Below are 17,570 nucleotides of genomic sequence, written 5' to 3'. Positions count from 1 at the left end.
CTCCAGCCTGGGCGACAGAGCAAGACTCTATCTCACATAAATACATGGGTCCTGTTATGTTCTTGCCCCACCTCCATGCTGTCACGCTTGTGTGCTGACAGTGGACACCTGGACTTGGGGACCGTGAGCTTGGGTTTTGTCCTGATGCTCCACCCAGCGCAGGGCCTTTTGACAAAAGCATTCTGTAAACACTGTTTTCCTTTCCCTTTAATCCTCATCAGGTGAGCAGCTGTTCTGCGAGGCAAGCCTATAATCTCCTTGAATTGCAAGGAGTCTTGGCAGACAAGTCCAAGCTGCCCTTTCAGCTGACAGTCGAACACAGGCTGGGTTTACTGAATGCCCGTGATTTGCATGGCATTGTGCAAGAGCCTGGAAGGAAGTGATTCAACCATAAATTAAATCTATTCCCTGACCTCAGGAATATAACAGGCTAGTGAAGGAAACAGACACGTACCCAATTATAGCTCAAGACAAGCAGCACATGCTGAATCTAAATGCTAAGTGGGTAATGGTCTAGGCCTGTGTCGTCCAGTACAGCGGCTGCTATGTGTGGCTATTTAAATGCACGTTAATTAAAATGAAAGAAAATTCAAAATTTAGTTCCTCAGCTACACTAGCCACATTGCAAGCATTCAATAACTATTAATACACGTAGGCCAGGCACAGTTGTTCATGTCTGTAATCCCAGCATCTTGGGAGGCCAAAGTGGGAGGATCACTTGAGCCCAGGAGTTCAAGACCAGCCTGGGCAATATATCAATCCCCATCTCTATAAAAAATGCAAAAATTAGCCAGGCATGATGGTGCCTGTAGTCCCAGCTACTCTGGAGGCCAAGGCAGGAGAACTGACTGATCTCAGGAGGCTGAGGCTGCAGTGACTGCACCCTCGCCTGGGTAACAGAGCATGAACCTGTCTCAAAAAAACAAAAATAAAAATCCAGATGTAGCCAGTGGTTACCATATTATGCAGGACAGAACCTTTCAATCATTGCAGAAAGTTCTGTTGGACAGCTCTGTTCTAGATTAAAATAAAGTCATCGGGGAGGAAGCAGGAACCGGACAGACAGCAGGCCAGAAATCTGGGAGTCATTTAGACCCTTTCCTCTCTCCCATCTGCATCTCACCCATCCCCAGCCTGCTTGAATAGCTCCCAGAGGTCAACCCTCCCTTCTGTCCTGTGCCTGCATCAGATGCTCTCCAGGGGCTCCACTGTCCCCCAGACCTCAGCTCCCCCAAGACAAGCGTCTTCATCTGGCTTTTCCAGAGTCTGGACACTGCCCCCAAAATTTTACATTCATCTCCCAAGGACGCTTGGCATAAGATTTTATCCACACCTAGTGCTTTCCAGGTCAAGAATTGAATTCAGGCTGGGTAAAGTGGCTCATGCCTGTAATCCCAGCACTTTGGGAGGGTGAAGTGGGCAGATCACTTGAGGCCAGGAGTTGGAGAGCAGCCTGCCCAACATGGTGAAACCCCATTGCTACTAAAAGTACAAAAATTAGCTGGGTGCAGTGGTGTGTTTCTGTAATCCCAGCTACTCAGAAGTCTGAGGCAGGAGAATCACTTGAATCTCAGAAGCAGAGGTTGCAATGAGCCAAGATCATGCCATTGCACTCCAGCCTGGGCTGTCGACAGACAGACTCCATCTAAAAAAAAAAAAAAAAGACCAAGCTCAGTGGTTCACGACTGTAATCCCAGCACTTTGAGAGACTGAGGCAGGCAGATCATGAGGTCAGGAGTTCGAGACCAGTCTGACCAACATGGTGAAACCCTGTCTCTACTAAAAGTACAAAAATTAGGCATGATGGTACATGCCTGTAGTCCCAGCTACTCAGGAGGCTGAGGCAGGAGAATCTCTTAAACCCGAGAGGCAGAGGTTTCAGTGAGCCGAAATGGTGCCACTCCACTCCAGCCTGAGTGACAGAGTGAGACTCTCTCTTAAAAAAACAAAATACACACATATATATATATATATATATATATATATATATATATATGATTCGGCCCAGCACCCAAACACTCCTGGTTTCTACACAGCATCAACTGCCCCTCAGCCATCACCACCCCTTCGTGCCACCCCCGCTTCTGCCACCTTTGGAACATCCCAGAATCCTCCCAACTAGGACAGAAGCCCTGAGTCCACTTCCCCTCAGCTCTGACGTCCAGTAAAACTCTGTTGAGAAACATAGAGCCCTCCTGTTGTTGCAAGAAGATTCAGGTACTGGGGTGCCACATCGGGGTGTTCTTCCGACAGGTGACATCTGCTGACAGCCCTTTCCCCTGCTTCCAGAAGCCATTTGTCACACTAGTTGCCCACTGACCAAAGTCCTCTAGTGATGGGCGGGAGGCGGGCAGTGTGGCTCCCCTGTGATGAATGACATGTGTTTAGCTCTTCTAGAAGCCCACTGAATAGCTGATGTTCCCTGCTGTGACTGCACTGCCCTCGCTGTTCTCAGACTCCCTCTTCCCCTCGACCTCGTGGTGGTTGGGGGGTCCCTTATGGAAGGAACTCTGTCAGGTGGAAGCAGCCCCTTTTCCTGAGAGATGCCAAGGTCCTGGGGCCCATCTCCTCCTGCAATCTCCCTCTCTCACTTTTGCAAAAAGCTGCCCTCTGTATTGCAGAAGGAGGGTTTGTTTTTTAAGGCTCAGGTGTTTAACTGGTACTTCCAAAGCCCAAGTCCAGGGATGAATACAGGTTCTTCCAGGGCTACTTTCTAGTTAATTAGCAGAGGTTTCCTCTTCCCTGGATGGGACTGAGGCCTGGCTTGGGACGAAAAAGAGGAGAGGCTAAGAATTCTCCCATCCTAAAGCATCTCCCTCCCATCTTGGACCAACTGCATCTCGACCAGGAAGGACTCACCTGGAGCAAAGAGTGGGACTCACTGTAAATTTTTGCCCAGGCCCTGCAAACAAGGAGGCCTCGTGAGCCGCCAGGCATCGGGCTCTGGGGCACTCGGCCAGCCCAGCCTCCAGAGCTCCATTCACTCCCAGTGGAAACAAAGACTTCCTTGAGTAGAGCAGCTGTCCTCAGCTCACCTCCCAGCTGGAAAGTCTCGGGCGGCAGGCTTGCCCCTGCTTTGAGAATGGTGTGAGAGGGAAGAGGCACTGCCGGCTGCCCTGCGCCCACTCTGCAGGTGGCCTGGCCCACCGCCCGCTTCCCAGCACCAGCAGTGGGGACACCCTTGGGGGCTGACTGCTCCCAAGACAGAGGGCGGAAAAAGCCTGGGAATTCTATGGCCTGGTGCCCTACTGCACCCAGCCCTGTACAAGCAGCACGGATGTCTTGGGTTGTCTGGGGCCTGGATAAGCCCCAGCATTTTCCAGGCAGCTCTTGAGGAAGCCTGGCATAAGATGGAGCTTTGTCCCAAGCCTAGGGCGTCTGGGTCAGGAATAGAATTCATCTCATGGTCTCATTGGTCCCCCTCCTGCCTGGTCCTGCCCCGACTGCTTAGCTGCGAACACCCATGACCGTCGTGGCACCCAACACCCTTCTGCACTCTGCTTTCGTGCACACTTTCAGCATCTGCCAATATTGACGGCCCTCTTCTTCAGCCCTGGGTGTGGCCCACACTGTCTCCCCGTGTTCAGCCTTCCTGATCAACCCCCAAAGACAGGTGCTCTCCCAGGCTGTGCCTTGGCCCTCAGCTCCTCTTGCACCTAACTCTCCTACAGTTATTTGTTTTGGAGACAGCGTCTCCTTCTGTCACCCAGGCTGGAGTGCAGTGGTACAGTCATGGCTCACTGCAGCTTCAAACCCCTGGACCCAAGTGATCCTCCCATCTCAGCCTCCTGGGTAACTGGAACTACAAGCACATGCCACCACATCCAGCTTATTTAAAAAAATTTTTTTTTTTTTAGAGACAGGGTCTCACTATGTTTCCCAGGCTAGTCTCAAGCAATCCTCCAGCCTTGGCCTCCCAAAGCAGGTAGGATTATCAGCTTGAAGCCACCGCGCCTGATCTCTTTCTGCCTGTGTTGGTTCACACCATGTCTTCAACTGACAATGCCCCAGTCCACGTCCCCACCACTGACCTGGCTGCTGAGACCTGGGCTTGCAAATGTTCAAGTCAATACCGTGGCTACAAGACACATGGAGCTATTTCAGTTAAACAAAATGGAACACCCAGTTCTTAGCCACAGGAGCCACATTGGAGGTGCTCACGTGGCTAGCAGCTGCCGTAACAGCGAAGCTCTCAGCACCTTGCCTCACGGCTAAAGGGTCTGCTGGGCAGCACTCGTCTAGAGCCACATAGCCAATCACATATGTAATCGTCTGCTGAACACCTCCCCTGCTCTGCTGTAAGACTTTTTTTTCTCTGTTTTTGTTTTTGAGATGGAGTTTTGCTCTTGTGACCCAGGCTGGAGTACAATGACGCGATCTTGGCTCACTGCAACCTCCGCCTCCCTGGTTCAAGCGATTCTCCTGCGTCAGCCTTCCAGGTAGCTGGGATTACAGGTGCCCACCACCATGCCCAGCTAATTTTTACATTTTTGGTAGAAATGAGGTTTTGCCATGTTGGCCAGGCTGGTCTCAAACTCGTTACCTCAGGTGATCCACCCACCTCAGCCTCCCAAAGTGCTGGGATTACAGGCGTGAACCACCTCGCCCACCTGCTCTGCCCTAAGACTTTTAACCCCCCAATTAACTCATCCGCTTCTCCCCAACCCTCACCACACTGGCTTCTCCTCCTGTGGCTTGTGGCTTGGTGAAAGCTATGCGTGCCATCATGCAAGGTCCTGGGCCAGAAGCCTGCGAGCCACTTGGATGCCACCCTCCCTGCCCCCACCACGGCTCATCCATTGCCAACCCCTGCACGTCTCCTCTCCTCTCGTCACTTCTTCCCCAGCCCTGGCTGGTTTTCTGCCTCCCATCTGTCTCCCACACTGCTTCCAGAGGCAGCTTTGAAAAATGCAAATCTGAATGCCACCCCTGGCTTCAAGGGCTTCCCATGCCAATAAAGGAGGCAGTAAGCCCTGAGCATTTCCATCTGGCTCTTCCCCACCCTTCACTCCAGCCCTCTGGAGCCACTCAGTCCCTAACAGGTGACACTTGAGGTCTCGTCCTCTGACACAAGCTCTTTCCTCTGCCCGGATACCCATTTCTCCTCTACCTTCTCCATCTGTGTATTCTCCAGAACTCAGCCTGAGGCCACCTCCTCCTGGAAGTTGCCCAGACCCAGGGCATGCTGTAGGTGCCCCTCCCCCACATCCGGACAGAACCAGTCTACAGTCGCTGGTTTCCTGGTCCATCCCCACGACTCCAAGTCCCTGGGACATGGGAGCCCCATCTCATTTCTCAGGAATCACCAGCATCTGATGTCTAATTCTCAGCAGGGCTCGAATGCTCCACTCACCTCCAACCAATCCCAAGTACAGAGCCATCATCCAAAGACGACATGCCCCAGCCACAGACCTGTCCAAATCTCTCTCTAACTCTGGGTGGGGATGCAGGGATCCAAGGTACGTCACTGTCACCAGAACGCTGACTCCTGATGCGGCCATGTGGCCGTCTTCCCCAGAAATCCTCCTCTTATCTGAACTCAGAAGGCTACTCCTTCAAAGAGACAAAGCCACAGCCTCCATTCACCAAGGTTAAGAAACACTGATGTTCAGGAAGACAGTCTGAAATACATGGCTGGGCTCGGGGACTCACACCTGTAATCCCAGCATGGGAGGCTGAGGTGGGCAGATCACCTGAGGTCAGGCGTTTGAGACCAGCCTGGCCAACATGGTGAAACCTTGTCTTTACTAAAAATACAAAAATTGCCAAGGCGTGCTGGCACGTGCCTGTAATCCCAGCTACTCCAGAGGCTGAGGCAGGAGAATTGCTTGAACCTGGGAGGCAAGGTTCCAGTGAACTGAAATAGCACCACTGCACTTCAGCCTGGGTGGCAGAGTAAAACTCCATCTCAAAAAAAAAAAAAAAAAAAAAAAAACAATTACAGTGCATCCACATGATGGAAACTAGAGAAACGAGGTGGTTGATTAGAGTGGCGAACTCCACAATCGGCGGGGTGGGGACTGTGGCAGACCAGGAAACGTGTTTTTTCTAAAGACGTTGAAAGAAGGAAAGAATATGGAGGGACTGGGGGCACAGAATCAGCCAGCAGCACCAGTTGGGAGTCTCTATAAATAGGTGAATATTTACTGACATGGAAAGATGTTTGGGCCGGGTGCGGTGGCTCACGCCTGTAATCCCAGCACTTTCGAAGGCCAAGACAGGCAGATCACTTGAGGTCAGGAGTTCAAGACCAGCCTGGCCAACGTGGTAAAACCCTGTCTCTACTAAAAAATACAAAAATTAGTATGTGGTGTGGTGGGATGCACCTGTAATCCCACCTACTCAGAAGGCTGAAGCAGAAGAATTGCTTGAACTCAGGAGGTGGAGATTGCAGTGAGCAGAGATGGCGCCGTAGCACTCCAGCCTGGGTGATAGAGCGAGACTGTCTCAAAAAAGAAAGAGAGAGAGAGAGGAAGGAAAGGAGGGAGGGAAAGAGAGAGAGAGAGAAAGAAAAAGAAAAGAAAGTTTATAAAGCAGTAACGAGTGAAAATGCAGATTGAAAACATGCAGACCCAAACACACGTGCACACGCGCACGCACAACCACAAAGACCCGAAGGCCACCCACCAGGCCGCCAACAGCGATGATCCGCGCTGATGAGAATACAGATGCTGTTACCGTTTTTTCTTTCGGCCTCTCTGTTTCTTTCCCCTGTAATAGTCGCATCCTTTTTCACAGTAAATACACATTATTTTCCACTTAGAAAAATGACAAATAAGCCCCACCCTGGGGACTAAGGGAGCACTTTGTTGATTCCAGGAAACTCAACTGGATGCATAGGAAAGTGGGTTGGGGAGAAAAGAGGGTTTGCTGATGCTGCGTCGTTAGAGGCTCAAGCGGAGCCACGAGGAATACAGATCGGCCTAGTGCTGAAGTCTCACGCTCTTTCGCTCATTCGTTCAACAGATGTTTACTGAGTGTCTACTACGTACCCAGCAGGGAGCTGGATTTCGTGCTGAATGGAACAAGAAGATGTCCCTTCCCCTAGGCAGTAGAGTCCCTGGCAGCTATGGTGTTAGGGCCAGGAAGGGCACGGGTCATAGGGAGCACAGCAGGGTGGCACTGGAATTAGGCGAGCCAGAGAGAACGCTTTCCCAGCAGCAGGGGGCTTTGTTGGTCTTTGGCCGCTGCTGCTGAAGGAGGCTGCCTGTGTAGGGCCCGTGGCCTGCAGCCGGGGAACAGAAGGAAATGGAGCCCAGTCCTGCAGCCCATCCCCTGCATGATGTGCAATGACCAGCCTGTTCCTGGACCAGGAGTAGCCCAGTGTTTATCAGCGATTCCTTCTGACAAAGCCCCACTACCCCTGAAAAGGCACCGAGAGCCAGGCTCTGGCCATGGTGCCTTCAGTTCACCACTGAGCCTGATCCTTAGAATGCGAAAATGGGCTCAGAGCAATGAAGCCGCCTGCCCCAGGTTCCACAGTGGGGAGGTGCTGGAGCTCAGATTAGACCTAGGTATAGCCGACAGCAAAGTACATTACACTTCACCCTGAGGGGTGGCCAGAAAAATGCCAGAGAGCATAGGCTCCTCCTCCTCCCAAGTCATGGGCCAGCGCCTGTTCCCACCCGCTCAGGGCTAGGGTGCCCACCAATTTGCTTACTTGCCTGTGGCTGGAACAGCTGCAGCAGCCTTTGACTTTGAGGGTTGTCTCCAGCAGCTGAGCCCTTGCATTCATCATTCGACAGAGGATTACTGAGAGCCCACCCCATGCCAGGTATGGCACGGGGCACCAGGGAAACCTGCAACCATCTTCCCTGATGCAATGTGCTACGATCTCCCTGGTGCCAGCCTGCTAGCATCTTCAAATGCGCCACTGCAGTTGAATTCCTTTGGGTTTAGGCACAGGATCACCAAGAACATCCACACACACACACCCCTTAAAATGTGAGGGGCTTGGGCAGTGTTGCCCACTGGATGTGCCTTTTGAGGACACTGCTTTTGTAGGGTGAAGAGAGGCCAGCATGCTCCAAGCTCTGAAGAAGGGAGGGAAAGGCCCACATGCAGGGGTACAGATGATGTTCTCTCCCCGCCAGTGCCCTCTGATGGGTAGAAGCAGACCCGAGTGCTGGGCTGCAAAGGAATCTGATTCACGCCCCATGCAGGGAGGACCCACAGGGCCGCAGGTCTTGCCCTCATCGATATCCTTTCATGGGGGAGGGGGCTTCCCTGAATGACGGAAGATGCAAGAGCTCCATAGTCACCCCCAAACCCACCCAGATCCCTCCATCTCTCACTTTAGACTCTTTACAAGCAGAATGGGGCCAAGTGTTTCTGAACACATTCGTCCCTAGCTCTGAAGACTGGCCCCAGGAATCTGTGGGCCCTGCCCACCTTCTGGCCTACATCCGCCTCAAACCCACCCAGGGCTGGCAGCTTTCCCAGGCGAGGCCCTTCTCCTTTGCTGGTCCCAGGGCAGAGGGTGGCTGGCATCCAGATGACTGGCTGAGGGGGATGGGTACAACCCAAAGCACAGGGCTTGGGCATTCTACCAAGTGTGGCTTCAGCCATGGCCAACAGCAACATTTGACCCAGCACAGGGCACTGAGAACTTGACTTCCCCATGCCCGCCTGCCCGCCTGCAGTCTGCCTCTTCTCCTCCTCCCCTCGATGCCTGCCTTCCTGCCTGCCATCTCCTGCTCTGCTCTGTCTCATGTCAAGGAAAATTCCTACAGGAGCCTGGGAGATGGGCAGACACTGGGGCTGGGCCACAGCCATCCCGATGGCCGTCCTGGACAGGACGGGGGCCCGAGGAGAGGCCTGTAGTCTGTGCCAGCCCCATCTGAGGCTGGAGAAGGGGTTGGCTCCAGGGGGCCTCAGAGCCAAGACAGGGGTGCCTGGTGTGCTATGGGGGTTGTGGGGGTCCCAGTGCCCCTGCTGGAAACCATCCCCCTTTGAACCACATTCAGATGCCAAGCCCAGCTCTGGAAATTGAATATGGGCAAGAACCGGCAGCTGGAGGGGTGCTGATGTGCCAGGAGCTGCTCATATCACCCCAGCACAAGTGTCACAGCCATGACCTCAACAAGGACCCAGAGATACAGATCCTTCCCACATGGCTCCAAAGCCCCTTCCTGCTCACACCGCTTGCCTCTCCCGGAGAACTGGAGCAGTGGTGGCAGCAGGTGGAGCGTCTCATGGGGGAGCTCCGGAAGGAGGAAAGGGGTGAGCATGCCCTGGGGCTGCACGTCCCTGCTTAAGATCAGGACTGGCCCTTCCAGGCCAAGGACCCCAACACAGACCCCAGGGTAGGGCCCCAAGGATCCCAAGCTCGTGAGTGCAGCTGGCTGGGATGCCCCAAGAGAGCCTAAAAGAAACTCGTTGTTGAGCTGGCATTGCTGTTTCTTCTAGACTGCTCTCTAAAGTGGGCAGGTGAGTTCTCACCCTGAATGCAGGAGTCAGGGAGATGCCAGGGTTCTTCCAGAGAGCTGCCCTGTGCCATTCGACACCAGCAGAAGGCTGGTTTCAGCAGGTTAGCAGGGGAAATGGCAGCCCATGGCCCGAGAAGTAGTATCCCCACTTGAACATCTCCGGAGGCTGCTATTGTCAGGCAGAGGCAGGACTGTCCAGGGGACGGTAACCTGCTCCTTCTTCCTGCCCTTCCTGGTGTCTGTCATCCCCACCCCTTCCCTAAGGCTCTGGAGCCTCAGTCACAGCCCCCAACCCCAGGAACAGGGACCCCTGAGGACAAGACACAAATGGGAAGCTCCGGTCCCTGTGCACACTGTAGCTACGAAATTCTTTTCATCTTTGTTTTGATGAGCAAAGTTCAATGCCAGAATATTTGGTCTATGAGTCATGCTAATTACAGCTGGGGGGAGGCACTAGGAAGAACAACAGAGAGAAGCATGTTCCAAAAACCTCTGTAGTGCTGGCTGCCCTGGACAGGGGGTCACTTCCCAGGAACAAGGAGGGAGCCCATACCCTTCCTGGGACAGCTTGGGCTTTCTCTGCTCCCACTTGGGAGGGCATCCCTTGCCAGCTGGCGGCACCTGCCTGGGAGGGGCAGTGGCGTCCTGTGGCCACACAGTGCCCACCCAAGGCTTCCTGCACCCTGCTTTCTGCCTCCCTGACAAGCTCACCGGGGACACCTCCCTTGGCAAGACAAGAAGAGAAGAAAGAGGCGGGAGAAGTTGAGAGTCCCTGGGTAGCGGACCTGTGTCCTTCCTGCCCCTGGGCATTCTCTGTTGGCAGCTGGGAAAGAGAAGTTACCAGCCTCAGCTTGAAGAGCTGAGTGCCATATTCCCAACAGCAGGGAGGAGTGTTAAAACCATACACCCTGGAGGCTGGGCGCGATGGCTCACACCTGTAATCCCAGCACTTTAGGAGGTTGACGCGAGTGGATCACTTGAGGTTAGGAGTTTGAGACCAGCCTAACCAACATGGTGAAACCCAGTTTCTACTAAAAATACAAAATTAGCCAGGCGTGGTGGCGTGCGCCTATAATCCCAGCTACTTGGGAGACTGAGGCAGGAGAATTGCTTGAACCTGGAGGCAGAGGTTACAGTGAGCCAAGATCTTGCCATTGCACGCTAGCCTGGGAAACAAGAGCGAAACTCCATCTCAAAAAAAAAAAAGAAAAGCATATGCCCTTGGGCTAAAGACACAGATCAGAGTCTTGAGTCCTACATCCCTGTCTCTGGGACCTCAGGCAAGCCGTGAGCCTCTTGAGCTTTGCAGCTCTGTTCTTTCCACAAGTGAGAGTTCCCTTGATAGAACTGTTGCGAATTAACAATTATAATAATTATTAATATAACGTTCAGCACCTGCCATGTGAGAAGCAGACACACAAATCTGTGGCTCACATGATGATGACGCTGATGGCTGCCACTGTTGCTGAGCTGTCTCTAAGGGTCTCTCCAGCTCTACAGGTCTAAGAGGGAGGGTGGGGAAACTTCTGCTTGTCCTCAGCCCTCGGCTCCCATCTCCCTTGTGTTGGTTCCCTCCTCCCTGGTTGGCGGGTACTGGACAGGTCTCCTGATCACACACAACAGCCAGTGCCTCCATCTGCAGCTGCTCATGGCTCCACTGCCTGCCGGGGAGCGGTACTTTCTCGCACTATAAAAAGCAGAGGCTGGGCAGCCTGTGAGGACGTCACATGCTCCCCTGGGGCCGTGAAGTGACCAGCAGTGGAGAGAACAGTTTCTCATGGCATTTCTCATGTTCAAAGCTCAGGATGAGAAAGCTCCCAGCATGTCGTGCTGCCTCCTTTCCTAGAAACTAGGTGGGGCAGCAGAGTCAGGAACACCTCACAGAGGGGCGGCTTCCTCCCTCCCTCCCAAGCAGGGAGTAGTTGGCCCAAAGGTGCCTGAAGCCGATGGAGGGTCCATAGAAGAGAATCTGGCTTTCTGGGGCTGGAAGAGGGTGACCCGGGCTAAGGGTGGGGACCACACCTGCACCCGCGGAGAAGCCTGGAGGGCTGAGTGGTGGGCAGTAGGTCGACAGGTGCGGTCCAGAAGCACCCAGGTGGCTCAGAGGCTCCAGCCCCAGGCCAGGGACCTCTCCCAGCGGCACGGGCACCAAGAGCTTCGCTTCCCAGGAGGGCCCTGGGGAAGCAACATTGTTTTTTCCCTCCCAAGCTGGGCCCCCTCCAGGACACCAAGGCTGTCAGACTCGGGGACCAAAGTCAGCCTTCCTATTCCATGAAGGACCCAGGTTGGCCACAGATGGGCCTGGCAGACCCGGCGGTCAGGTGGTCCCGGTGAGACTGGGGAGGGGTGAGGGCATCCCCGCCAGGTGCGGCCGTGGGCATTAGTACCACTCCTCTTCCACACCCTCAGAAACGCACCAGAGAAGAGTGAAGCAAGATAAACCCCCCACAAAAAGCTGGGGGGAAGGTGCGATGGCTCCCGACAGTATCCATGTGCAGAAGAGTCCGGCTCCTCCGCAGGCAGGGAGCCCCAGGACAGCGACTCCGCACAGAGGCGCCTATGCGGGTGGCTGAGCCAGGGCTGGGCGCCAGGGCTTCCCCCAAATCTGGGGTCCCTCTGCCCCTGCGCCTCCACCGCTCCCACCGGCCCTCCCGGCCCAGGTGTCTGCCCGCCCCGCCCTGGCCACCGGGCTGAAGCCACGAGGACAGGGGCGGGGTGGCGCCGGGTCCCTGCGGCTGGGCCACCTACCTCCGTCCCGCCGGCCGCTCCTCCCGCGCCGCCCTTAGAGCATCTCCCGGAGGCCGAGCCTCCTCCCCACCGGGTTCGGGGAGACGCGCAGACCCGCCGAAGGAGACAGAGCGGGGAGACCAGTCCTCGAGGCCGACGGTGCACAGAATGAGGGTGGGGGCGGTGCGAGCAGCCGCGGGTCCCCCCAGCACCTCTGGTCCGCCACCCAGGCTCCGAGGTCCCTGTGACCAGAAGCGGAAGCACGGTTTCTCGAAAGTAAAGGAAGAGACGCAGAAAGTGGGAAGACGCGCACGGAGCGAAGCCCAGCCAGATGTGAGCCGCGAGGAGCCGCCAACACTCCCAGCGCTTTCCGCCCAAACAGCAGCCGCGGAGGATTAACTGTGTGTGCCCCGCCGCCCCGAGGAACGCCGGCGGCCGCCTCCTCCCGCCCCTGGGGATCGCGCCAGGCTGGCAGTGGGGAGGGCCGCTTCCGTGCATCCGGAGGGCTGTGCAGAGGTGGAGGGGGTGCGATCCCGGGCGAGGATGCCCCGCGCAGGACGGGGGTGCCCACAGGGCAGAGCACCCCCAGTCACTTGGTAGCAGGGGGTGGGCTCCAAGGCCTGGGGATCCCCTGCAGCCAACCCCAAGGGGTCAGGTCTTCAGTGTCAGACCTGAGACACCCCGCACATCATCCGGGACTCAGAGATTTGGGGGAATCTGTGAGCACCCTACAAAAAAATGCCAAAGTGTGTGTGTGCGCCCGTGTGTGTATGTGTGTGTGTGCGTGTGCGTGTGTGCGAATGTGTGCGTGTGTCTGTGCGTGTGTGTGCGATATGTGTGCGTGAGCGCGCGCGTGTGTGTGCATGTGTGTGTGAGTGTGCACGCACACACATCTTTGGAAGACGATGGTCCACTGTGCTGTTTTGTTCAGGGTCTTGAGAGCTCTGTGATCTAATGGTTAGGAGTGGACCCACGGTGATGGAAGCATTCCTCCATCTCTATCAGGCCTCTCATTCCTTGATGTGAAGACCTGACATTTTCTCAATCATACACAAACATTTTTTCTGAACCATCCCCGTAGGCCGCCCTCCAATCCGGATCCCTAATCCGGGCTTCTCCAGAGCCGGCCCTGTTTGGGGCCCAGTCTCTATCCTCCGACTCTGCATCAGCCCAGCTCTCTCTGGAAAATTACCATATCACTAGCAGGGGAGGATCTGGCCAGAGATGGGAAGTCTGCTCTGATGATAGCAGCGTTCCCCACTTTCTTTTTGCTTCTTTTCAGCCCTGCTGCCCTGTTCTCTCTGATCTGCCCTTCGACTCGATGCTGTACCTGGGTTTTTTGGTTTTGTCATCACTCCTGTGAGGGCCTGTCTCTGGCTACATCTAAACAGGAAATATGAAAACAGGGATGCTGGTTGGGACATTCAGAGCGCTAGAGGCTTTACCTTTCCCTGCCTGGAATGTGCTCCCATCCGCTGCACCAACAACGGGACAGATGAAAAGAATCAGAGGAGAGGAAGAAGAGGGTGCATGCTCGATGCCAGCTGCCTTGCCCCAGGCGGGGTGAGGCCAGCACTCGGGTAGACATGAGGATGAATGGATGAGAACAGAAGGGGACGCCTCCGGGCAGGTGAGCCGCCCAACAGCCACTCCACAGAGGCCCTGGCTGCGTGTGCCAGCCCTTCCTGTGAGTACAGGGAGAAAGGCTGCCAGGCCTCTGGCACTCAGGGGGAACTCAGAGGACACGATGGCAACATGAAGTCAACACTACTTAACCAACTAGAGACAGGGCCTCTGCGAGGCTTAGGAGATCAGGGCTCGCCTGTGTTCTTGGCATACATGTCTGAGGCTTGGCAAAACCTACATCCCTGGTTGCTTATTGATACAGGAAAAGCCACAGATAAGCTTGTCTCCATTCCTGTAAGTGACGCGAGGACGTTTCCCAGTCACCAGGAGCAAGGCCTAGCACACAGATTGACCTTTCCTTAGTTACTCTATCCTCAAATAGCCCTTGCTGCAGGGGTACCAGAGAAAGCAACAGCATTTTTCGCAGCCCTTATGAGACCTTTGTCCATACTTCAGGGAATCTGGGCCTTTCTAGAACTTATGAGCTGGGAAACTTCCTCAATGCAATGGGAAGGCTCCTCGTTGTGCTGCCCGGGAGCCTCAGACTCGGAGAAGTCCTGGGCAGATATCAGAATTCACAAAGGTGGACACAAAGGATGACTCAAAAGAGAAAGAGATGAGGATGATGTGGTGGCTCACACCTGTAATCCCAGCACTCCAGGAGGCTGAGGCAGGAGGATTATTTCAGCCCAGGAGTTTGAAACCCACCTGGGCAACATAGTGAGACCCTGTCTCTACAAAATATAAAACAATTAGCTGGGCTTGGCGGCACACACCTGTAGTCCCAGCTACTCGGGAGGCTGAGGTGGGAGGATCCCTTGAGCCCAGGAGGTCAAGGCTGCAGTGAGCCCTGATTGTGGCATTGCAGCCTGGGCAACAGAACGAGACTCCATCTCAAAAAAAAAGTAATTGTGGATGATGGAAGAGTTATTCTTTCTCTTTACCCCATCCAAGATAGCTTTGGTGTTGAAGAACTGAGAAACAACTATCTTTAACATAATTCCAAGACAGAAACTCTAGAGACCCAATGTAGTATGAAATTCTAGAAAGACAGCTGAAAGCTGGCCATCTCTTCCAGCAGCGCCTGGCTCATCCTACTGGGAGCCCCTTGTCCTGGCTCTGTCCTACCTTGAGGCAGCCTGGGGATGCTACCGTACTTCAGTGGGCCTTAGCTTCCTTATCAATAAGGCAGAGATAGGTCCAGGGTCTCTTATCTGGAACCAAGGAGGCCAGCTGTGTCCAGAGTCAGATGCAAATATCCCACGGAGCATCTTACCCAGAGGGCTGTGGGCGGTGCCCCTTCATCAAACACTTGCATGTGCGACAGTGGGACAAAGGCAAGCCATCCTTAGCCTCAGGACAGTTCAGGCCAATTTGTTCTGCCAAATTTGTAAGTGCCAAATTTAGAGGAAAACTAAGTTTTCAAAGTTTTTGCATTTCCAGGATTTGGGAGAAGTGATTGCGAACCTGTAGTTTCACACACGATTAATAAAAAGGTTGATGGATGCAACTATCATCATGACAAGTATAATCTTCCTTCCCTCCTCTTTGACTTCACCACCTGTCCTGAGCTGCCCATAACATGGGCAGCGCCATCCAGGAGCCACGAGCATGGGCCAGCAGCCCGGGACCCTGGATCTGCCTGCTCTTGGGAAGAGGAGAGGAGGAAGAGATCAGAAAAGAGGCTACTCATTTTCCTTGAGGCAGAAACTGGGGATGGGGAGGAGTGGCATCAGATGTAACAAAAAGAACCTGGGGTTTCCTGAGATCTTGTGTGAGACCCAAGGTTCAGAGGTGTGAGAAGCTTCAAAGAAGAGGAGTTGAGGTCTGAGTACATCTTAGGTGCTGCCATCTTGGCTCACAACTCAAGACAGCAGGCGGTGGGCAAAGACTCACAAGGCCAGCCTCCCAGAGAACACAAGCCAGTCCTCAATAAAAAGTCCAAAATGGAGAGCATGCCAGGTTCCTAATGCTCTGTAATCAACTTCACCTCTGCTTCATCCTTGTAAGCAGGAAGACAGAAACTTGGGCAAGCAAGGGCTGTCCTTGCAGAGTGGCTGATCTTCTTCCATCCCTGCCTTAGGCCCCCCAAGCAACAAAAGACAGGGGGTTTTCCCTTTGGCAAAATCCTTTCCTGTTGGGCAGAGATCCTGAGAGTGCTAGGACGAGAGTCAGGACAAACAACACAGCAGAAATCAAAAACAAAGCCAGCCACAGTACCTGGGGGTTCCAGCAACCCTGGGACTATGGGTCAGAAGTCAAAGCCAACTTCCAGAAAGACTGAGTCCCCTCCCCAAGGTCTCTCAGCTCCCCAAACACATCCTAAAGCTCCCTAGGAGCTCACATCTGCACAAGGGTGTCTGGGCGAAAACCCCTAAGAGTTTCCTGAATATTCCCAAATCATCCCATAGTCTCAGTCAAGGATAGGTCATAAAATGTGAAGCTCCAAGCTCACAGGGAAGATATACTTCCTGGAACCCCTGGCAGGGGAGGCAGCACGTTCCGGGTCCTCCCGGATTTGGCAATTCTTTCTCTCTTCCTGGGCCTGTCACCACCGCTCACTGGGTCTGTTTGCTCATTGTAGGAAAAAGCAACGTGACCTCGGGTAAGTCTGTAAGACACTCGGTTCCAGATAGGCCTGTCATTAGCAGCACTGTGATTTTTCCCACTGCAGCCCTCCCATCCCGCCTTTCCCAACTATTTTGGGTTGGGCCGCCCAGTCATCCCACAAGGGCAGAGACTGGTATTGCAAACTTTGATTTCTGTTCCCAAGGGTAGCGACCGGCCGGCTCCGATGGTGATGTCCCACAGCCAAGGGTTGGGGGTGGGGAGAGTCTCCACAGAGCTTGGAAGAAGCTGCTGAGATGGAAGCGTGGAAACTTGGCAGGCAGATCCAGCCTCCCTGGCCGCTGGCCCATGCTCGTGGCTCCCGGATGGCGCTGCCTGTATTCCGGGCAGCTCGGGACAGGTGGAGATCAGGACTGGCAGCTGCAAGGCAGACCAGGTGAATAGGCTTCTTTATGGTCCTCACACCTGCAGAAAACCAGGAGGGCAAGAACGTTCCCTCTCCAAGAAAGCCTCGCCTTTCCGCAGAGGTTCTCCCCTGAGGACATGTACATGCCTCACAGCTCTATCAAGCCATTTAATTTCCCTACACCTCAGTTTCCCCATCTCTAAACATTTATTCTGTTTGGCAATGAATGCCTTCAGTTACAGGGAGACAGGCATAATGGACAATTAGGCAATATTTTACCTGATAAATAAGATGGGAGGGCCCCCTGGTGGACTCCCCAGTTCCAAGCACTTAACTATGAAACGAACGAGTAAATGTGTCAGTAAACACGTGAATGAATGATTCAGTGAAGAATGTCTTGTCTTTTCCGCAGAGACACAGAAACTAAAGGGAATTTCCAGGAGGAGGCTATGGTGAAGTCTCTGATGATGCAAAGAAGACAAGGAGAATGAAAATCCACTGGCAGCCTGATTGTATGTGTTGACCTTAAGGAGAGTGATTTTATGGCACAGCCTCTCTGGAAGGTACAGTATGTTTGCTCACAGTATGTAAATACCATTTGGCCCAGTGACCTTTCTGCTACGGGTTTATCCTACAGATAAACTTAGAGTGCTGATCAAATAGGTGAGTTCAAGGATATCCTCTGAAGCATTGCTATAGTGAAAAAAAGATTGTAGATAACCTCAAACGGCATCATTAGGGGCCTAGTAAAATAAATTCCGCACAGGGGAATACCGTGTAGCTCTTTAGAGAATAAGCAGCTCTCTACATGTGAT

The 17,570-nt window shown here is 53.8% G+C and overlaps 1 protein-coding gene and 1 long non-coding RNA gene across 3 annotated transcripts in view; one reads left to right on the top strand and one right to left on the bottom strand.

Moving 5' to 3' along the window:
* The window catches only part of C1QTNF1 (C1q and TNF related 1), a 23,945-nt gene extending 11,455 nt beyond the window's left edge, over positions 1-12,490 (bottom strand). Inside the window, exon 1 of one of the 2 annotated variants that reach the window (XM_003733069.6) lies at positions 12,177-12,490. The gene's annotated coding sequence lies outside the window, so the exon portion shown is untranslated. Of the gene's footprint in view, positions 1-2,859; positions 2,955-12,176 lie in introns of those variants that run through there. The other variant, XM_035301964.3, reaches the window with a different exon arrangement.
* Positions 9,157-17,570, top strand: LOC108591884 (uncharacterized). The gene is made up of 3 exons (XR_013536055.1): positions 9,157-9,429; positions 16,555-16,832; positions 17,168-17,570. It is a non-coding gene; the product is annotated as an uncharacterized LOC108591884 (long non-coding RNA).

The sequence above is a fragment of the Callithrix jacchus genome, chromosome 5 (assembly GCF_049354715.1).
Source record: "Callithrix jacchus isolate 240 chromosome 5, calJac240_pri, whole genome shotgun sequence".
NCBI lineage: Eukaryota > Metazoa > Chordata > Mammalia > Primates > Cebidae > Callithrix > Callithrix jacchus.
This window is presented reverse-complemented; position numbering and strand designations above follow the sequence as displayed.